This window comes from Balaenoptera borealis (assembly GCF_965194805.1).
Source record: "Balaenoptera borealis genome assembly, chromosome: 19".
NCBI lineage: Eukaryota > Metazoa > Chordata > Mammalia > Artiodactyla > Balaenopteridae > Balaenoptera > Balaenoptera borealis.
In genome coordinates this window covers 63,352,567-63,375,679 of record NC_138878.1, presented here as the reverse complement: position 1 = coordinate 63,375,679, position 23,113 = coordinate 63,352,567, and the positions used below count along the sequence as shown (strand labels likewise).

Here is a 23,113-nt window from a genome sequence, read left to right as displayed (position 1 = left end):
CAGGGCGGCCGGAGCCGGGGCTCGGGAGCCGGCACCCCACGCGAGACAGGCGGCAGCTGCCGGGCCGCTCCCTTCTCCGCGCCCCCCGCGCGCCCAGCCGGGGGCTGACGCGGCCCCTCCCCCGTCGCCCTGCGGGGGCCCTCGCCGCCCCCGCGGCCCTTCACAGCCCCCGGCTGGCCGCGCGGGGGAGCTCGGGCCGCCCGGAGCTCTGGAGTCCTCAGCCGCTTCCGCCCGGGGAGAGCAGTCACCGCCCCCCGCGCCGCGCCGGCAACCCGGGCCCGACTGCAGGGCCGGGAGGCGGGGCCGGCCCGGCCTGAGCGCCCGCCTGGGCGGCCCTGGTGCTCGGGTGGCCGAGAGAGCGCAGCCCGGGCCGCGGGCTGTTCGTGGATCCGGCGCGAGGCAATTTCCGCAGCATGACTAACCTCTATGGTTCCGTCCATCCCGCGGACCCGGTGTACCTCAGCACCCGCACCCACGGGGCCGTCTTCAACCTCGAGTACACTCGCCCGACGGGTCAGTGCTGGTGAACAGACGGAAGTTCTGCTTTTTTTTTTTTTTTAATTTTTATTTATTTATTTATTTATTTTTGGCTGTGTTGGGTCTTCCTTTCTGTGCGAGGGCTTTCTCTAGTTGCGGCGAGCGGGGGCCACTCTTCATCACGGTGCGCGGGCCTCTCACTATCGCGGCCTCTCTTGTTGCGGAGCACAGGCTGCAGACGCGCAGGCTCAGTAGTTGTGGCTCACGGGCTCCAGACGCGCAGGCTCAGTAGTTGTGGCTCACGGGCTCCAGACGCGCAGGCTCAGTAATTGTGGCTCACGGGCCTAGTTGCTCCGCGGCATGTGGGATCTTCCCAGACCAGGGCTCGAACCCGCGTCCCCTGCATTAGCAGGCAGATTCTAAACCACTGCGCCACCAGGGAAGCCCTGGTGTTCTGCTTTTTGATCCTGTATCTTCAAAGCACGTAAAAACGCTTTCTGAAGCTCACGAAGACTGTGTAAATAATATAAGGTAATACATGCACATGGTACAAAATTCAAAGGTACAAAAGGGTAAACAGTGAAACATTTCTTGATTATCGGCTGTTTGCTACCTGATCTGATGACACTACAATAGCACTATGGGATCTGAGAAAACTGAACAGCAAAGTATGCACTTTACATGGTTACGCTAGCTGGGTGAAGAACATCGAATATGATACTAATACAAGACTCTTAGTAACGTCAGGATTTGATGGAAATGTCATTATTTGGGACACCAACAGGTTTGTGAATAGGAGATCATGTTAGGATTATGAACAACAAAAAAATGTTTTTAAGATGGTAAACAAATTCAGGGTTCTGTCTTAGCTTTCACATCTCTTTAGGAGAAAGAAACTGGCTTTGGGAAAAAACAATCAGAACGTGATTCCATCTTTTGTTCCTTGCACTTAGTCACATATTGTGACTAAAAAACTTGGAGAAAATTACGTGGAAAGGAGACCAAGTAATATAGTTAATGATGAAAACTGGTTTATGAGTTTCCTGAATTTAAGGAACTTAAGGAAAAATATTTTTGTTATTATTTCCTTTGTGGAACTGAAATGTTTTTCACTCTTTGGTCCTTCAATTCTAAATCTATTTTGTAATTTTTGCACTGTGTTTTCATGCATTAAAAGAGTGGTTTCTCAGTTAAAAAAAAAAGATACAAACTATTATATATAAAGTAGATAAACAAGAAGGACCTACTGTATGGCATAGGGAACTGTATTCAATATCTTTTTTAAAATTTTAAAAAATTTATTATTTATTATTTATTTTTTTATTGGAGTACAGTCGCTTTACAATATTGTATTAGTTTATACTGTACGGCAAAGTGAATCAGCTATACATGTACATATATCCCCTCTTTTCTGGATTTCCTTCTCATTTAGGTCACCACAGTGCACTGAGTAGAGTTCCCTGTGCTATACAGTAGGTTCTCATTAGTTATCTATTTTATACATAGTATCAATAGTGTATATATGTCAATCCCCATCTCCCAATCAATATCTTGTAATAACCTATAATGGAAAAAAAAATAATCCTGCTTTTACAGGTGGAGAAAGTGAGGCTCAGGGGAAGAAGGTAACTTGCCTGAGATAATGTGGCAGATAAGTGGCAGCATTTGGATTGGAACCCGGGCAGTGGGGTTGGCGGGGTGTTCCTCTATAACCACAATCTCTCAAATGCTCTGCACCCACCCAGAGGTCCTGCATAGTTAGGGGGCAGTCCACAAGACTACTTACATTTCTTTCTTTTTTTAAAAAAAATTTATTTATTTTATTTTTGGCTGTGTTGGGTCTTCATTGCTGTGCACGGGCTTTCTCTAGTTGTGGTGAGCGGGGGTTACTCTTCGTTGTGGTGCATGGTCTTCTCACTGTGGTGGCTTCTCTTGTTGTGGAGCATGGGCTCTAGTTGTGTGGGCTTCAGTAGTTGCGGCACGTGGGCTCGGTAGTTGTGGCGCATGGTCTTAGTTGCTCCGTGGCATGTGAGATCTTCCCGGACCAGGGCTCGAACCCGTGTCCCCTGCACTGGCAGGCAGATTCGTAACCACTGCGCCACCAAGGAAGTCCCAAGACTACCTTCATTTCTAATGCAAGTTGCAAGTTCAGGGGTCCCGAAGACCACCATCGGTTCTGATGATTCACTGGAAGAACTCACAGAACTCACTAAAAGCTATTATCCTCATGGTGACAGTTTATTACAGCATAAAGATACGGATTCACATCAGTCAAGGGAGGAATGCACGGAGCAGGGTCCAGGGGAATTCCCAGTGTGGACTTTCCAGTTGTCCTCTTCACTGGAGTCACAGACAGGATTGGCTCTTCCCAGCACTGATGTGTGACAATATGCCAGCCAAGAAGCTCACCTGAGCCTTGGTATCTAGGGTTTTTATTGAGGCTCTGTTACATAGATATGGTTGGCTGTCCACATGGCTGACCTCAGATTCCAGACTTTTCAGAAGTAGAGCTGATACCTCGTGACCCAAAGCCTCCATCATAAACTCCTAGACTATCTGGTGTAGCACAAGGCCCCCAGGTAAACAAAGACAGTCTTATCAAGAGGAGATTCTAGGGCTTCCCTGGTGGCGCAGTGGTTAAGAATCCACCTGCCAATGCAGGGGACACGGGTTCGAGCCCTGATCTGGGAAGATCCCACATGCCGCGGAGCAACTAAGACCGTGCGCCACAACTACTGAGCCTGCGCTCTAGAGCCCGCGAGCCACAACTACTGAGCCCGTGCGCTACAATTCCTGAAGCCCATGCGCCTAGAGCCCGTGCTCCGCAACAAGAGAAGCCACCGCAATAAGAAACCCGTGCACTGCAAGGAAGAGTAGCCCCCGCTCGCCACAACTAGAGAAAGCCCACATGCAGCAACGAAGACCCAACGCAGCCAAAAATAAATAAATAAAAAATAAATAAATTATAAATAAATAATAAATTTTAAAAATAAAAAAAAAAAAAGAGGAGATTCTAAGGGTTTAGAACCTTCCCAGGAGTTGAGGACAAAGACCAGACCTCTCTTTGGTTAAAAAACCCAAAAGTCAACCGAGTAAATTTGAAGATCTACTTGGCTTTATTTAAGTGATTCATTAGTTGGACAGCGTCCCATTTAGCAAGCAGAAAGGCGCTCAGAAGGGTTGTACAAAATGTAAAGTTTTTATAGGCAGAAGGAGGGTGGGGCAAGTTACTAGCCAAAGAAAAGATAAAAAGGATTGTTTCAGGCAACCTCACCTTTCTTTGGGGGAAAGGAAAGGCAGGGCTCTTATTATGTAGATCACCTCACTGGTGCCACCCCTGGTGTAAGCAGCTTTTGGCAGGAAGGAGCCCTTCGCAGGAAAGAGCTCCCTGCGGGAGGACCCTCTGTCTTCTCACTAACCTTAAGCGAGGCACCCCCATGCTCTACTCATCTCTGGCCCTGGCACACCTTTCATATCTTTTGATCACACAATACCTTGCCTAACTTGTTGGTTCTTACATAGATCAAAGAAGCAGAAATGAAGAATAAGTAATTAACAGATGACCACGTCTCCGCCCTAGCTCCCCCTTCAGTAATTTTGTGAACAAACTGTGTGAACAAGACAGCATCTAAACAGAAATCACACGAAGTCCACAAGCCCGCACACAGTGGGGAACGGCGATGACTCTGACGCTCTATCTCAATGATTAGCTGAGATTACTTCCCTTTTTCCTTTTAAAAGCTTTCACGTTGGGCTTCCCTGGTGGCGCCGTGGTTGAGAATCTGCCTGCCAATGCAGGGGACACGGGTTCGAGCCCTGGTCTGGGAGGATCCCACATGCCGCGGAACAACTAGGCCCGTGAGCCACAACTACTGAGCCTGCGCGTCTGGAGCCTGTGCTCCGCAACAAGAGAGGCGGCGATAGTGAAAGGCCCGCACACCGCGATGAGGAGTGGTCCCCGCTCGCCGCAGCTGGAGAAAGCCCTCGCACAGAAACGAAGACCCAACACAGCCATAAAAATAAATAAATAAATTAATTAATTAATTAAAAAAAAAAAAAAAAAAGCTTTCACGGCCAAGCAGAAACTTCGGAGATGGTTTCTGGGGACACCGAGTCCACCACCTCCCCAGATTGCCAGCATTCTGATTAAAAGCAACTATCCTTTCTACCGACATTTTTCTTTCTCTCGAGCATTGATTGTTTGCGTTTTGTTTTTGTTTTTTGGCCACGTCACGCAGCATGTGGGATCTTAGTTCGTCCACCAGGGATCGAACCTGAGCCCCCTGCAGTGGAAGCGGAGTCTTAACCACTGGACCGCCAGGGAAGTTCCTCAAGGATTGATTTTTTTGAGTGGTGAGTAGCTGGACATGTGTGTGGTAACACTGGGAGAGGCTGAAACTGCCTCTAAGTTAGTGATTAAGTTTTGGTTTGGTGATGTAGCTCGGCAAGAGTGACCCCATTTTCGGCCCGTTATCTCTCTTTAACAGTGTGATTCCACTTTGGTAAAAATATGGACATGTGCACAAGTGCACATAGCATATCAGAACTGAAAAGATATGTAGGGAAAAGCTGGATATACCTCTGGGTGGTCAAATAACTTCAAGTTATTTTTAACAGTATTAATTAAATTATAATAGATAATTGTGTGTTTATTTATAAAATATATATTTTTATGTATATAGTTATACAAGGGAAATATATACATGTATAAATATATATTTAGGTAAATATGTAAATATCTAATTAAAATTATTTACTAGAAATATTTATGTTTATGAATATATATTTAGAAAACATGCATAACATAATTTTATTTAAAATCCTTATTAAAATAGTATTTGTTCTATTTTTTCGTTGTTAAGAATTTTCCAAATTTTCTTCAGCCACTGCATTCCTTTTTGCAGTTAAGAAAGTAGTATGTGTTATTATGAAAATAAAAGATGAACATATTCCAGGGAATTCCCTGGCGATCCAGCGGTTAGGACTCAGTGCTTTCACTATAAGGGGCCCAGGTTGGGGAACTAAGATCCCACAAGCCGGCATGGCCAAAAAAAAAAAAAAAGAAAGAAAGAATAATGTGAACATATTTCCAAGTACAGTTTTGAAACCACAGAATGGTTTTGGGACTTAGTAGAGCATAGGTTCTTCTGTTTCAGTGCAGAAAGAATTCAGCAAGAGGCAGAGTGGCAGGTGAGGAAAGAGTTTATTAGTGAAGAACACTTGTGAGACATACAGCAAGCAGGCAGGGAAGTGCCACCCCCAGAACTTAGTGGGCTACAGTTTTATAATCAAAGGCGGAAAAGACCACCTTCTTCCTTGTTCTTTGAGTCTTCCATCATCAGCTCCTCCTACATGTTGGGCAGGGAAGTTTTGACCCTGTATGGCCCAACCAGGACTGTCAACGGTGCTATGGAAATGAACATAAGGGCTGTAACATATACTAAAGTATGGTAGATCATCTCAGGTTTCAGTATAATGTCACCTTTCCCTATATTTTTGTTTTTAGTGCACGTAGAGAAGCATGTCGTAGGAATCATTAACTTACTGACCTCACTGGGCAGGATGTGGGTCTCATTCCACCATTGTTTTATTGTTTGGGGGAATGTCTCATGCTTTCCTTGCATGTTTTTTTTTTTTTTTTTGCCAAGCAAGCCCCCTTGGTTTTGCGGTTAAGCAAGCCTGCTTTCTTGGGTGATCATTAACTTACAGGGGTCTCCCATACTTTTTTCTCTACTTGTAATCCCATAATGGGATTAATGATTTAATCACCTACTTTGTCCCTTTATCTGTCCCTATCAGTTTGAAAGACCTTGGGTTTTTTTTTTTGCAGATATTTAATTCTTATTTTCTTCTTCTTTTGTACACAAAAGGTAGCAACAGCATATCTATTTTTCACTTTGTTTTTGAAAGACCTTGTTGATCAGACACTTCTGGGACGTGCACTCTCTCCTCCACCTTCTCTGTATCTCACCTCTCTGTGTCTGCGTCTCTCTCTGAATCTGGCCTCAGTAAGCACACATCACATTCTGCACAGCTCTATACCCGCTGCCCGACTCCCTCTGCATGGAGTACCTTTTGCTCCTCTCCTGCAGCATTACCCCTGATGCTGAATTTTAGGAATAGCCTAAAGGCCCAACATCAAGGGAAATCGTTCTATAAATTCTGGTTCAGGCATATAAGAGCGCACCCTGCAGCCTGTCAAATTGGCCATGTTGAGGAACATTCAATGACAAGGAGAGATACTCATGTGAAATAAAATTCACATTTTATGGTAAGACAAGAAAAATTTAAACGTAGAAAAATTCTTCTCTGCCCTTTGGCCTCCTCTCTCCCCGCACTGTGCATTGTGTATCTGCATTGGGCATCGACTAAACCTCCCCCATCAGCAGAAATACCAGCTCAACCATAAAGAGCGACATTCTCCCAGCATCAACAAGGCAACTCCTTAAAAGACAGCATTCCTTCTTGATCTTGTAAGGGGTCACATGACCTACCATGATGATGACATTTAGATCCAGGTTACGTAAACTGTCAATCATACAACATTTGATGTAAAACCCTCTGTCTCAAAAAACTTATATAACTGTGCCTTGATTTCTTTTTTTTTTTTTAATTAATTAATTAATTAATTTATGGCTGTGTTGGGTCTTCATTTCTGTGCAAGGGCTTTCTCTAGTTGTGGCAAGCGGGGGCCACTCTTCATCGCAGTGCGCGGGCCTCTCACTATCGCGGCCTCTCTTGTTGCGGAGCACAGGCTCCAGACGCACAGGCTCAGTAGTTGTGGCTCACGGACCTAGTTGCTCCGCGGCATGTGGGATCTTCCCAGACCAGGGCTCAAACCCGTGTCCCCTGCATTGGCAGGCAGATTCTCAACCACTGCACCACCAGAGAAGCCCGACTGTGCCTTGATTTCTAACTGGCAGAACAGTTCTCAGAAATTTCTGAGATGCTCTTCCCAGGTTACAATCCTCAAATTTGGCTCAAATACAATTTTCCATTTATTTTCTTAGATCGACTGATTAATTTTTTTGTTGACACACGATACTTTGGGGGGGGCGGGGTGGAAGCAACCTCAGGAAGCTGGTCAAATGGGATGAGAAAATTTGAAAACTGGGCACAGCACTGCCCAGTGTTAAAAAAGAAATAACAAGAACAGCAATCAAGCATTTGCTGCCCACTATAGTAAACCAAGAATTAATTGCAGTATCAAACCCTTCCAGAAACGTGAACTTTATTATTATTTTTTTAATTTTTATTTATTTATTTATGGCTGTGTCGGGTCTTCGTTTCCGTGCGAGGGCCCTCTCCAGCTGTGGCAAGCGGGGGCCACCCTTCATCGCGGTGCGCGGGCCTCCCACCATCGTGGCCTCTGGTTGAGGAACATGGGCTCCAGACGCACAGGCTCAGCAATTGTGGCTCACGGGCCGAGTTGCTCCGCGGCATGTGGGATCTTCCCAGACCAGGGCTCGAACCCGTGTTCCCCGCACTGGCAGGCAGACTCTCAACCACTGCACCACCAGGGAAGCCCGAACTTTATTTTTTATCTATTTATATTTTTTGGCTGCACCGTGTGGCATGCAGGATCTTAGTTCCCCGATTAGGGATCGAACCCGTCCTCCCTGCAGTCTTAACCACTGGACCGCCAGGGAAGTCCCTCAGAAATATGAACTTTAAACAGTCAAGCTGAATCTTCCTGATTAACACTAATGAGGTCATCTGCATGATAAAAGTCCCTACCTTTCCCTTTCCTTGAAAGATGGCCTGGCCCCAAATAACCCTATCTTTTCTTTTGTTAATACTTTCTTACCCCACCCTCCTTCCCTATAAAAGCCTTTCGGTTTGTACTGCCCATGCGCAAAGCCCCCTTCTAGTTGCTAGATGGGATGCTGCCTGATTCATGAGTCATTGAATGAAGCCAATTAGTTCTTCAAATTTCCTCAGTAGAATTTTGTTTTTTCTTAAGAGATTGGTGGCAGCGACAGGATCCAAAGGGAACTTGTTCTTTAGTAAAACATACAGAGGTTTGACCATAAGAGAGAAATTTGGAATCCAATTTTAGTAATAACCAGCTAGCCCAAGAAAACTGCAGAGTTGGTACTTAGTTTGGGGTTTGGGGAAACTTAGATTTTCACGAAACCTATCTGGATCTAGGTGTAGCCCTCGTTCTGAGAGCAGATGCCCTAAATGTCAAACCTGGGTTTGTGCAAACTGCAGTTTTTCTTTGGCAACCTTACGTCCCTTTAAGGCTAACAGCTTTAGGAAGTGGATGCTGTCTTCCTGTAAAGAGGCTTCAGGAGAGCAAAGAAGCAAGTCACCCACATATTGTAGCAAAGTAGACCCCTTAGGGAACTTTATATCATCCAGATCAGCCTTCGGGATTTGTGAGAAATAATGACTCTCAGTAAACCCCGGAAGCATTACTGTCCAGGCGAATTTTTTTCTTCCCCAGTGAAGACAAAGAGGTATGCACTAGATTCATCAACTGGAATATACTAAGGATCGCACTTCATAAAACAATTACAGTAAAGAATCTACTTCCAGTGGGAGTGGGTGCCCACAACATATGAGGGTTAGGAATAACAGTGTCAAGGGATAGCAATGTTGTTTATTCCTTGAAGATCCTGGACAAACCTCCATCCTCAGCCCTTAGGTAGTGGCAAAACAGGAGTGTTACAGGGGGCTGGTAAAGGGATAATGAGGCTTTGAGCCTTGTAATCTTCTATTATGGTCTTTAAGCCTTGAAGGGCTTCTTGACTTACAGGATATTGATTAATTCTGCAAATTCTGATTTTCAGGGATCTGTTTGAAGTTTGCTGGGAGATGTGCTGTGACTTTTGCCAATATCAGTTGCAGATTTTGCCCATAAGGAGGGTGGTACCTGATTCAATAGACAAACGATCAGTGTTTCCAGAATCAGCATTAGTACTGCCAGAGATGGAACAAATACAAGATATCAGAGTGTCATTTAATTCACCTGGTTGGCTGCTGTGATGACTACTGTCAAATTCTAGAATTATTTCCCCCTTTTGGGAGAAAGATATTACAGCATGATACTTTTTCAGGGAGTCTCAGCCTAATAAATGGATAGAGGTGGAAAAGCTAGGGAGAAAAGGGTGAGTATCTTTCAAAAGGCCTAAACAGAAGGGAACAGGTTCAGAGGCAGGAATTTCTGGAGGTTTCTTAGAGATCCCCACTATTTGAATTGTTTTAGTACTCTGAGGCAGGGCTGTTGTTTTTTGTTTGTTTGTTTGTTTCAAACTTTGTTCTCATAGAATTTTTTTTTTTTTTTAATATTTGTCTGCATTGGGTGTTCGTTTCTGTGCGAGGGCTTTCTCCAGTTGCGGCGAGCAGGGGCCACTCTTCATCGCGGTGCGCGGGCCTCTCACTGTCGCGGCCTCTCTTGTTGCGGAGCACAGGCTCCAGACGCGCAGGCTCAGTAGTTGTGGCTCACGGGCCCAGTTGCTCCGCGGCATGTGGGATCCTCCCAGACCAGGGCTCGAACCCGTGTCCCCTGCATTGGCAGGCAGACTCTCAACCACTGTGGCACCTGGGAAGCCCCAGGGCTGTTTTATAGTAGTGGGGATGAGCACCTAGAGTGTGTCTCCAGTGTCAGTTTGGACCAGAGAGATTTATTCCCAATCTGGAGAAATGTTTCTCCAAACCAATTAATAGGGAGAATTTGGGAGAGCCCCTGAAGTTCCTCAGAGCCCCGTCATTGAGAAGTGGGAGGACAATGGCAAGGCTGATTAGAGGTTAAGCCCTTTAATTTAAAACAGTCCTCTCCACTGTCCTGGATCTTTGCAGTAATAGCAGAAACTAGGAGGGTTTTGCTTTCTTTGAGGGGTCTTCAATTGCTGGAGTTGAAGATTAAGAATTCTGGTGGTCTTGGGACTTCCCTGGTGGCGCAGTGGTTAAGAATCCACCTGCCAATGCAGGGGACGTGGGTTCGATCCCTGGTCCGGGAATATCCCACATGCCGGGGAGCAACTAAGCCCGTGCGCCACAACTACTGAGCCTGCGCTCTAGAGCCCCCGAGCCACAACTACTGAGCCCGCGCACCTACAGCCCAGTGCTCCGCAACAAGAGAAGCCACCGCCATGAGAAGTCCACGCACCGCAAGGAAGAGTAGCCCCCGCTCGCCACAACTAGAGAAAGCCCGTGCGGTAACGAAGACCCAACAGAGCCAAAAATTAATTAACTAAAAAAAAAAAAAGAAAGAAACAAAGAAAGGAAACCTCGCTGGGGAAGGATGCTCACTGATGCAGAAAATGTTCACAACTTGATGCTAAGTTAGAAACGCGTAATGCAAACCTGCATCTGATAGGACCATGCTGTGAAAAGCACAGATTAGTTAATTGATATGGATATAATATTACAGTGTGTATGTATGTGTTTTCCACAGCTTTATGTGTAGACACACACACTATATATATACAGATATATATATACATATATCTGTGCAAAAATTGTAGAAACTCTTAACTATCAACAGTGCTATCTCAATTTCCTTTTTCTCACTTTATGCTCTGAAGTTCTTTTTTCTTCACAAAGCATGTAAATTGTTTTTATACTTAGAATGAGAACCAATAAAATTAAAACAACATAAAGTTTGTTGAGACCCCCATAATGCCATTTCTGCAATTGTTTTCTTGAGCTCTCTTCATGGATGTGTCCAAAACTACCTAATTTGTTCATCCCCAGGGCGGTTAGAATAGAAAGAAGGAAGGAAGGAAGGAAGGAAGGTGGGAGGGAAGAGAGGAAGGAAAAGAAGGACAAGGAAGGAAAGAAGGAGGAAGGGAGGGAGAAGGAAACAGAGAGAGAAAGTGGGACTGTTTCCTGGCCACATTTGGGGAAGTGTGCAGGGCCAGCTTAGTCCCTGTGGTCATAACTGCTCTTAGGAAGCACTCGATTGTTTGCATGTTCGCGAAGCAGTTAGGACAGTGCCTGGATACAAGGCCGTCCCTGGACCCACTGCTTGAGACCCCTTGTGTCACCGGATCCTCTAGCCTTCATCTCCTCATCTGTATCTCTCTTGTCCCTGAGTCACTGACTCACTTACCCCCTTTTTCCAGTAAAAATCAGAAGTCCTCAAGGGATGTTATTTCCTGCAAACACATGGCCATGGGGTCTGCTGGTTGCTTGACCCCGTGGCCAGTGAGGAAGAGACCCTCAGAATCAGGCAGGGGGTTAAATCCCAGCCCTGCCTTGAGTAGCTGAGTGACCCTGAGGCAGCCGCATAACCTCTGTGAGGCTGTTTCCTCATCTACATAAAGGGGTTACACTCTGCGTTTTACAGGATCCTTCAGGGCACCAGGCACAGAGTCTCACACAGGCCAGGTGCTCGGCAAATAGCCCGGGAAGCCATACGTGCGTCTGATTGTTTTTTAGAAGAAAGCTACTGTCAGACTCCAGCGCCCAGCTGGGACCCAGCAAGGGCACCGGTGGTCTTCCGCACCCTAGTTCATTCCCCTGCCTGATTCAGAAGTGAGAACCGCCTCCTGGAATTTTGAATTAATCCCCCGTCTGAACTGGGGGTGAGGTTGAGGTGGGGGCAGGTGGGGAGGGAGAGTGATGAATTCTACTGTTCAAACCCGGAGGGCCTCCTGGGTGGGGCTGGACAGTGGCCAAGTCACAGCATTTTAATAGGGACCTTCCTCTTGGGGGAGGGCTGAGGTTTTTACCCAGGAAGCGCAGGGAACAGAGAAGGAACAGAGTGGGCGGGGTTTTCAGCCTGTCACTGCCTGGAGCCGCCCACCGAGGAAGGGTCACCCCAGGATCGCAGCTGCTGGTCCCAGGAAAAGTTGGGATGGTTGTATGTACAGTGATTGTGGGAGGAGAAGGGAACAGGGACCATAGTCCTCGTCAGCAGAGAATCAGGACTGTGAGGTGCCCTGAGAAGTTCTTCCAGATGTAAATTGTCAAGATTTGAGACGGGTACAGGCTGCCCCAGTCACAGGCTCCCAGCTCCCTCGCCTGTGTAGACAGATTGGAAAGAGACGCGTGCTATTGCATCTCAGTGCCATTTCTATATGTTCTGCTCACACATTCTCCCCCCCCTCCTTTTTTTGTGGTCTCTGTGCTCACTTATTTAACCACCATATCTATGCATTAAAATGCATAGATTCACAGATATTTCCAAAATCGCCTCATCTGAATAATAGAAAACTAAATACATCCTGTGTTAACCACTGCATATACCCATTGACAGAGGTGGGCACATGTACTCTTTCTATATCTACACTTGTATTTCCATAAAAATATCAAATCACTCTGTTGCACACCTGAAACTAATATAATATTGTAAGTCAACTATACTTCAATAAAAATAAATAAATTTCTTTTTTTACTGAAGGTAAATTTATATACAGTGAAATGCATAAATCTGACCTGTATAATTCAATGAGTTTTGATAAATACAAACACTCATGTAACTACTGTCCCAATCAAAATATAGAGTATTTCTAGCATTCCAGGAAGTTTCCTTGTGTGCCATTTAAGTTAATACCTACCCCCCCCAACAGAGGCAGCTACTGTTGTGAATTATATAGATTCTATATACTGTTACTATAGATTAATTTTGCCTATTCCCGAACTTCATATAAGTAGAATTGTAGAGTATGTGTTCTTTGGCCTCTTTCAGAAACCAGTATGTATTCAAAACTCATTTTGTATTTAACATGTATTAACCATGTATTCAAAATTCATTCATCTTGTTACATGTGTCAATTGTTCATTTTTTTTTTTTTTTTTTTTAAATGGAGCTACCCTATTATTCCTCAAATAGGAGCAGGCTTTTAAGTATTTGTTTTTATTTATTTATTTATGGCTGTGTTGGGTCTTCGTTTCTGTGCAAGGGCCTTCTCCAGCTGTGGCAAGCGGGGGCCACTCTTCATCGCGGTGCGCGGGCCTCTCATTATCGCGGCCTCTCTTGTTGCGGAGCACAGGCTCCAGATGCGCAGGCTCAGTAGTTGTGGCTCACGGGCCCAGCCGCTCCGCGGCATGTGGGATCCTCCCAGACCAGGGCTCGAACCTGTGTCCCCTGCATTGGCAGGCAGATTCTCAACCACTGCGCCACCAGGGAAGCCCCAATTGTTCATTTTTTATTTTGAGTACTAGTTCTCTGTTGTATGGATATACCACACTTTGGTTATCCATTCTCTTTGGGTATTTGGGTTGTTTCCACATTTGGCCATTATGAATAATGCTGCTGTAAGCATTCATATACAAGTGTTTGTGTGGATGTTTGCTTTTATGCTTCTTGAGTAAATCTCTAGGAGTGGAATTGCTAGGTCATGGAGTGGACGTATTATGCTCAACTGTACATGAAACTGCCACAACATTTTCCAGAGCAGTTGTACTATTTACATTCCCCCCGGAAATGTATGAGTTCCAGTTCCTCCACATCCTCTCCAACGTTTGGTGTGCTCAGGTTTTAAAATTTTAGCCACTGTAGCAGATGTGATAGGGCATCTATTGTAATTTTAATTTTCATTTCCCTGGCACCCAATGGTATTTTCCTGTGCTTATTGGCCATTTGGATCTCTTCTCTTACACAATATATGAACGAGTTCTTTTTCCCATTTTAAAAATTCGTTTGTCATCGGTGTAAAAAACAAAATTCAGCGGAGCACATTTATGTATCTAATTGGCTTTATTAGTCAGTGCATGAATCAGACAGCATCCCACTTAGCAAGTAGAAAGATGCTCCAAGGAGCTGTACAGAATGGAAGGCTTTTATAGGCAGAAGGGGGCAGGGACAAGGAAAGAACGAATTACCCCATCTTGCTTTGGGAGATAAAGATGAATATGGGATATTATCTCACTAGTGCTGACCAGGAAATTCCAGATTGACTAGTTAAAGGTCACATTCCTGGGAGGTTGAAACTGCAATTAGGTTAGGTATTAAGTATTGTTTGCTGACATGGTGCTTAGCACATATAACTCCATTTGGGGCCTGCTACATCTTTTTTCAAACATTGTTTATTAAACATGGTTTATTAAACATGGTTTATTAACTGGTTTAAACATGGTTTATTAACTGGTAAGAATTCTTTATATATTTAAGTTCAACCTGTCTTTCAGGGATCTATCTGTCTACCTATCTATCTATATAGACAGATATATAGATTTGATTTTCTCCCAACTTATAGCTTACCTTTTATTTTCTTAATTCTGTCTTTGATGAACAGAAGTGTTTAATGAGGTCTAATTTAAATATATATTTTTTAAGCTTAGTATTTTGGATGTCCTTTAAGAAATCTTTGCATATCCATAGATATTCTTCTAAGTTTCCTTCTAGATCAATGCTGTCCTATAGAAATAGAATGCAAGCCACATACGTAATTTAAAAAGTTTTACTAGCCACCATAAAAAAATAACTTGGTGAAATTACTTTTAATCATATTATATTTAACCCAACATATCTAAAATATTATCATTTAAACATGGACTTGTCAACTGAAAAAAAATGCACAATGTGAGAGTTGTGAGTTAAGTTTTATTTTGGGCAAAATGAGGACTATAGCCTAGGAGAAAGCATTTTAGAAAGCTCTGAGAAACTGCTCCCAAGAGGTATGAGGGAAGGTGAGTTTATATGTGATTTTGGTGAAGGGAGAGTACATGCAGTCAAGCACATATTTTTTTGCAGAAGGTTTCTGCTAGTCTCGTGAAGGTTACTCCTAGTCAGGAGGAGCAGACGTCACCCTGAAGGATTTTAGTGCTTTTCTAGATACGAGGAGATGCAAGAATTGGGCTCATAAGATTTTCTCCTGAAAATATCTAACTATCTGAAAACCTGTTCTGCCAGTTTTTCCCAGAGCACAGAGTGCCTCATTTCTGCTCTCCACACTGAGCTCCTTTCAGGGGGTGTTGAAGGTCAGCAGCAGCAGTGGCTCATAATTTGACACTTGTAGAGGTAGATGGCAAGGGCCAATTTGTAGGTGACAGAATCAATATTAAAAATTATGAATGAGGTATTTTATCTTCCTTTTTTGCATACTAAGGTAGCACGTTTCAAGTGCTCAATAGCCATGTGTGGCTCGTGGCCGCCATATTGGACAGCACAGCTGTAGAAGCGTCATAGGTTTCACTCTTACTTTTAGGCTTATGATTCATCTTAGACTAAATTTTTTCTGTGCGATGTGACAAGGGGGTCAGGTTTATTTTTTCCAAACCTTGATCCACTTGTTTTACCACCATTTGTTAAAAAATCTTTCCTTTCTCAGTCGAATAGACACGGTGCTGTTCAATTGACCATGCATGTATATATGCACGTGTATATGTGTGTATGTATGGGACTATTTATGGATTCTGTTCCATACCACACTCTCTTGTTTACTCTAGCTTTATAATAACATCTGATTTCTCCAACTGTGTTCTTCTTTTTCAAGATTGTTTTGCTATTCTAGGTTCTTTACATTTCCATATAAACTTTAGAATCCACTTGTCAATTTGTGTGTGTATATCATTTATATCACATATACTTATACATACATATATACACAGTTATAAATATACATATGTATACATATACACCCATATACATGTCTGTTGACTGGGATTACTTTAAATCAATATGGAGAAAACTGACATCTTTCCAATCCATAAACATGATATATTTTTTCATTCATTTGAATCGTCTTTAATTTCTCTCAGCAATGTTCTGTGTTTTTCAGTGTGGAAGTATTGCATATTTTTTTTAAAAGCTGTTCCTTTATGTTTTTGGTGCTCTTATAAATGGGCTGGGGTCCACTTTTAGGACCAAGTTGACCTGCACTGAGGGTGGAAAACTTTACAGGAGTAAAATCCTATCAGAGCACCTGACACCAAGTGTTTGCTGAACACAGCCTGGATCCCTGAGCTTTGAACAGATAGGTCCTACTGGGAATTTCTCCTGACTCTGGAGAAGACCAGCATTAGACCTCAGTCCCTGTATGTTGGGTCCCTCCTGGAAATGCCCGCCCACCTGGCCTTCACCTGCCTCTGTCTTTGAAAGCCGAACTCAAGAGGTGGCTTTAGTGCCTCATCCAGTTCTTTGATTTCTTTCCACCAAGGCTACTTTATGAAGTGATTGCTGTGATAGACTCCTTTCTTCGCTTTGGTGCTATAGGTGAATTTGGGGATCATGTTGTTTCATTCATCAGATGGTCGTGTGATCACTTGGGAACCTTCCTCAGTCATTTGGTTTGTCTCTCTAAGGGGGGGAGATCATGAGCTGCTGCTTGACCCCCATCTCAACCCAGAAGCCCACCTCTTACTCCCATTAACTTGTCCACCCTCAGTGCAGATCAACTTGACCAGATCTCTCAAAACTGGATCATATGAAGAGCAACCATTTTGCTTTTAGGAACTTATCCCACAGACATACACACACACATGAAAGTAGACACAGGGTTATTCCTTGCAGTGTTTCTGTTAGTAGATTAAATGAATGCCATGATTTTCCGCTAACAGACAAAATCAGAATGCATCCATGTGATGGAATACTCCACAGTCATGGAGAAGAAGGAGGGCAGTCTTACTACTGGTATCCGTGACCTCTTATCTTTTAGGTGAAAACACCAAGGCTCAGGGCAGCATAGGGACACTGGTTAGTTCCCGCGAGGGGACCGTGCATCTGAGGACAGACTCTGCTGAGCATTTGGCATGTTGCGTGCTCAGAGGTACTTAAATAAACAATTGTTAGGGAAAGCAAAAGGAGGAGGCAGGAGAAGTCATCAGGACAAGGTTGATGAGGGGCTTTGAGAGGTGGACCCTGCCGTGCAGATGTTGCCCTGCTCTGGGGGAGCCGAGGAGGGAGTGGACACGTCTGAGGGGAGTGAGGGGCCGGGGGGACAGCTGGGCACAGTGGCCATGGGGGCTGAGGGGGGGGGCACTGGGTTCACCCACAAGGGGGTCTCTGGTCACCAGGGTGGGTCCAGGATGAGTCGGGGGCCCAGCCCAGCCCTGAGCAGGAAGCAGCTCTGCTCCCTACAGCCAGGCAGGGGGCTCCGTCCTACGTGTGCTGTTTCCTCAGCAGACAGTCATGGTCAAGTTCATGGACAGTCTGGGACGGAAAGACTTAGTGGATCCATGTCAATGGTGAGGCCCGGGTGGATATGGGCCCCGTGTCCCCAGAAGCTGCATAAATGGGGAGAGGGTGGGGGTGGGCATCCTCCTCACCCCTTCCCAGACTGGATTCTGGGACCTGTTGCCCAAGGCCCTGACAGCCCCTTCCCCGCTGCCCTCAGGACCCCGTCCGTCAGGGGCTCAGGCGTCCTGGCCCAGCTCTCACAGTTGAGGCGGACAGTCCTCGTTGTGGTCACTTCGGCTCCAGGCAAGGTCACCTGACAGGTGAGGTTGGTGCCGTGGTCCTGGGGCTGTAGGGTGAGGGTGAGCATTGAGGAGAGGTGGGTCCTCGGGCCCAGGGAGGTGAGGGCAGCTGGTGTCCAAGACAAGGTTGGGGGCATGTCCCACACATAAGCCCAGGGCACAGAGCAGGTCAGGTTCCCGGGGTGGCCAGACTCCAGGGTCCCAGAAATGAGGATGTCGGGCATGGGGGTCAGGGCTGATGAGGAGAGGGAGAGACAGGGGGATTAGGAAGAAGGTTAGAGGCGCGGCCCTGAGAGAAGCGTCAGGCTTGGGTCCAGCTCCTCCCTCTGAGCCCCGACCTGCTTTACCCCACCCCCCATCTCGGGAGGAGTGTCTCATCGCAGCCCTACCCAGGGACCTCTAAGGCCTTCCCCTGTGACCTCTCCTGGATCCTACTCCTTATCCGTCACATACAAGGAGAACAGGTTAGACATGTAATCCCGTTTCATTCTTCCTCTCTCTATCCTAAAAAAAGTATTTTCCATTGTCCCTCCTCCTGTCATCTCTGATGTCCAGCAGTTGGTCTGGGGGTCCCCAAGGAGGAGGATTCAGCCCTGAGTTTCCTCCTGTAGCTTATGATCTGGATTGTGTGTGGCCACTGGAGCCTCCCAGTCTGTATCTTGGAACCAGTAACCATGAACTGGGGTAGAGTCAGTCTAGCAGCTCCTGGGATAGGAGAAGGAGCAGGGCACATGGACACACAGGCCCTCCTGCACGGTCACCAGCCCCTGCACTTGCAGCATGTAATCCCTCCTGGACTCCCTCTGGCCCTCGGCCCCCTCCCTCTACCACAGCAGGGCCAGCGGCAGCGGCAGAAGCATGTCTGGGGTTGACAGTGCCAGGGACCCCCAGGGAAAGTCTGTTTCTCAGGGTTCGTCTCTCAGGAACCAAACGTTGCAAGATTTAGAGGAGGCCCCAGCAGGAAGATGTGGGTGAGGTCAGAACAGTGAGCCTCTTCAGAGGAGGAACTTCACAGCCAAAGACTGTTGGCACCACGGGAGCCCTTAGAGATCAACCACCCACCACCCCACGTCCACTCCTGGGGACACTGGACCAGGGAAGGTGAGAGACTTGCCCAAATTCACACCCCATGCTGGGCCTGAGCTCCATTTCCTGCCTCCCTGTCAATGCCCTTCCCCTCAGGGGTCATTTTCTGCAAAGTGAAAGTTGGGCCCTTCTGGCCAGACCCCTTGAGTCGCAGGGTGTAGTTTGTGGAGGTCGGTCCAGCCGGGGTGGGACGTAGGGACATGGGGGGTGGAGGGTGAGGAGGTTTACTGTCCTCCCTCCCTCAGTGTCCGGGTCATGGGCATCCCCTCCCTGCTCATGAGGCCACACACCGGGCCCAGACGCTGTCCCTTGAGCCACTGTCCCGTGGGGAGACAACAGATGTCCTAGCACCCGGAGCTGTGATGCAGGGATGCACGGGGGGTAGGGTGTCGCCGTCCCCACAGGGTTGGAAGTTGAGTGTCAGGAGGACAGGGTGGAGGGGAATCTCGGGCAGTGGAGGTGAGGATTCTGTGTATTAACACACATGGAGGACTTGGAGGGGAGGTGGGCTTTCAGGATGCCTGGGAAACAGCATGGTTCTCTGTATGGATTTCGAAAAGGATGGGAAACTAACCCATGTGGTGCGCCAGGATTATTTCTTCACTGCTGGTCTGTCTCATGACCACACTTCTCTTTGTTACTCCAGAGTGTGGTGGGGTCTGTCAGCCTCTGGGGGCTTTGCCCACGCAGGTTCTGCCCCCAGAAGTACAGGTGTGCAGGAGACCTGGAGCGAGGAAAACCAGCCTGGCGGTCGCCCACCCTCGGGGATGGTCAGGATTTCATGAGAGAAGAGACATGCACTGAATTGACAGAAGATTATTTTTAACTGTGTGGCTGGGGGCTGGGAGGAAGTGGTGGGAAGGCAGGGCAAGTGGTGACTCCTCAGAGCCATGCTGGGTTTTTTTTGAAATATTATTGGGGAGAGATGTAAGACAACTTAGTGATTCATCACAAAACGAACACCCTCCAAGAAATAGAACGCTGCCAGCCCCCCAGGATCTCCCTCTTGTTTCTCCTCCTCATCCCCACACCCCACTCCTTCAATAAGCCCCTAGCCTCACTTTAATGCTATTTGGTTCCTTGCTTTTCTCTGTAGTTTTAACATCTGAGCATGCTGCCTTTAGTACTATGGCTTTGCACTTGTTTTTCTTAAGACTTGGTATAAAGAGAGAAAACTGCCATCTGTTTTCTTCCATTCAGCTTCATGAATCTGCCCGTCCTATATCATCCCCTTCCTGGAACCATTACCCATAACCCGGGGTAGGGTCGGTGCTGGGATAATTGAGAAGGGAAGGTGCAGGGTCTAAGCATACAGGGCACACGCACGCCATCACCAACTCCTGCATTTTCAGCTGGTATCTCATCCTGCAGCCCCATCCCCCTCCTGCCCCCCCCACCCCCCGTCCTGGCCAACTCACTCTCTCCTAGCAGGGGCAGTTACAGCATCTCTGTGCTCAGAGGGGCTGGGCTATGCCCAAACTATTTCCCATGGCCCCCAATTTGCCAAGAAAAGCAGAATAATTGGAGGAGAGACACAGGGAAGCCACAGAGAATCTAACAGTGTGCGAAAGAGGAACTTATGACCACAGGACATCAGAGCTAGGAGAACTTTTAGCCCCACTTATTCAATTCGCAGAAGAAGACACTGAGGTCCAGAGTGGGCAAGTGGATTGTCCAAATCACACAGGAGCCCTGTCTCATGCACCATTGACTGCACAGGGAGACACTTCATCAATCTTTGCCCAGGGTTCATTGGCTGGGTGATAGGAAGTGTATGTTAATATGAGAAGGAAGAATTGTCAACTCTTACCATGAGGCGAGGGAAGAAATTTCAGGCATTCATCCACCATCCACACTGTGCCTTTCGGTTTCTAGTAAAGATTCAGCTCTTGCTCTGGAGGAAAGCAGCATCTGGTTGGGGGACAGGTTACCTGACAATTTCAGTGCCGTAGGGACAATGCCTGTGATGGGGGAAACAAGGGCAGGGGATGGGTGGGGCTCTTGTTCTTCTGGGCTAGAAGGTGCGTTCTCAGAGAGGAGTAGGCCAGGTAGACATAGGAGGGACTTCCAGGCACTCACAGGGTATGTGAATTCTGCAGATGGTCCTGGACTCTCAGGTACTATGTTCTCAATCCCACTTACTCTCCCACGGCGCTGGGGATCCTTCACCAGCCACCAAGTTCTGTGCTCTGTTCGTCACCAACCCCACCTCTGCCCCAGCAAGGGGTCGGGCCTCTGCCCAAGACTTGCTCCTCAGGACCCTGGGGATCCCTGGGAAAGGGCGGTGCCGCTGTCCGTGGTGCTGACTCTAGATGTCTGCAGCTCTGGGGCAGAGGAGGGGGAGCTGATCACAAAGAACAGGGACCCCAGGTCTGTATTCAGGAGGGTCAGTATGTCAGATGTGCTGGAAAGGGCCCAGGTCTACCTGGGAGGAAGCGCTCCGGGGAAAGGAAGACCTCTGTTTCTCCTCCTTGACCTTCGGGCAACCCTCAGGAATGTCCTATGGACATTCAACAACATAGGCTGTTGACACCGGTCCAAGCTCAGGGAAGGTGAAAGCTTTGTGCTACCCTTTTACAGATATGGTCCCATTTCATTTTCTGAACACCCCTGACAGAAAGGGGGTAATGCCCCCAACAGATAGAGGGTGCAGCTGACAGACGGATGAGTAGCTGTAGGTACTAGTCCCCAAAGACCACTCCAAACAATCCTACCCCTCCCTTATGCAAACATGGTTATCCTTTTATTACATAATGGGATTTATTATGTCTTCCTCTCGAATCTGGATTGGGCCCATGACTGCTTTTACCGATAAAATGTGGAGGACAAGACGTCCTGAGATTTGTATGGCTCAGATATTAAGAAGGCCTGGCAGCTTCTGTTCCTGCCTCATGGACCCCTGGGTATCTGTGTAAGCAACCCAGGGGACTCTGATGGAAAGAGTTGCTACACAGAGAAACCCTGAGGGGTTAGACCTTCATCCCCAGCCCCAGCAACCGTTTCAGCATGACTTCCTGAAAGAGCCCAAGGCAAAACGAGAAGTGAAACTGCCCACCTGGTCTCTGGCCAATTCATAGCACCGTAAGATAGAATTAAATGATTGTTTGGGCCATTGAGTTTTGGGGTGGTTTGCTGTGCAGCAATACATAACCAAAATAGCAGCCCACACGAATTATAGCTAATAGGGGAAAAGTGAAATTGGAGGCTTACTCACCACCAATTTTCTCACGTGCTGTATGTAAGTATGTATGTATGTACGTATGTATTTATTTATTTGCTGCAATGCACGGCTTTTGGAATCTTAGTTCCCTGACCAGGGATGGAACACGGGCCATGGCAGTGAAAGCACCGAGTCCTATCTACTGGACCGCCGGGGAATTCCCCCACATACTGTATTTAAAGGATGACTTTTAAATGGTAACTTGAAGCCTTCAGTGAAGATAACCTGTGGAGGCTTTGTCAGGCTGGTGAGCTCCACGCAACAGGATGGCGCTGCCTGTGGTGCTGAAATAGAGCCAGGTCCTGAGCTCAAAAATCGCCCAGCTCCAGGAGGGGTCTGATCCCTCAAGCACGGGATCCAAGACTCAGGCCAGGAAGGCAGCCATATAACCTGGAGTGGTGAAAAGATAAGGTCTTCTTAACAGAAAAGGATTGGGGGACAAGACCCTCTTCTCAGTGGGCTGGGGTTCTCTTATTTTTCTCTCTGCTTCCTAGTTCATCCTCAGGGATGCTTCTGCATGTCTGCCCGTCCTAATTGCTTAAGGGAATAAAGGACAGTGAGTCTACAGGAAAGACCGTGGGGCCTAAGGTCAAGGACACTAATGGGGACCAGAGAGAGAAGGATTACAGGAGAGTATTGGGCCTTATGTAGAGAGAGTGAGAAATGAAATGACAGGAACTCATCAGGGAGGGACCATCAGTTTCAGCAAGTAATTATAATAATAGAAGTATTCATAATCCTAATTAACTATTATATTTCAGGAAAAATGTTAAAATATGTTTTCTCATAAGACCTTACTAGGTATGATTTGTGCTTATTAAATAGAATGTTTAGATCTAGGTTTTGGAGGGACCAGCTGACTTTCCCTCATTCTTGAATGTTGATTGAACACCTACTCTATGCAAAGCACCATCCCACACATGAGGTTACATGGTGTCACGGTATGGTCTATAACATCATCAACACCAGGTCCAGCTTCCCAGAGCCAAAGACATTTGATTACCATCTTGGTAGACTTCC

At 46.6% G+C, this 23,113-nt stretch overlaps 1 protein-coding gene and 1 pseudogene across 2 annotated transcripts in view; one reads left to right on the top strand and one right to left on the bottom strand.

The window, feature by feature from the left end:
* The first annotated feature begins 225 nt into the window (after window positions 1-225).
* Window positions 226-23,113, top strand: part of CTU1 (cytosolic thiouridylase subunit 1) — a 34,551-nt gene continuing 11,663 nt past the window's right edge. Inside the window, exons 1-2 of the mRNA XM_082367717.1 lie at window positions 226-513; window positions 4,716-4,830. The gene's annotated coding sequence lies outside the window, so the exon portion shown is untranslated. The remainder of the gene's footprint in view (window positions 514-4,715; window positions 4,831-23,113) is intronic.
* Window positions 17,309-20,250, bottom strand: LOC309616545 (sialic acid-binding Ig-like lectin 8 pseudogene; annotated as a pseudogene). The gene is made up of 3 exons: window positions 20,187-20,250; window positions 18,223-18,350; window positions 17,309-18,039 (listed from the first exon to the last, which is right to left on the bottom strand). The product of its transcript is annotated as a sialic acid-binding Ig-like lectin 8 pseudogene (transcript).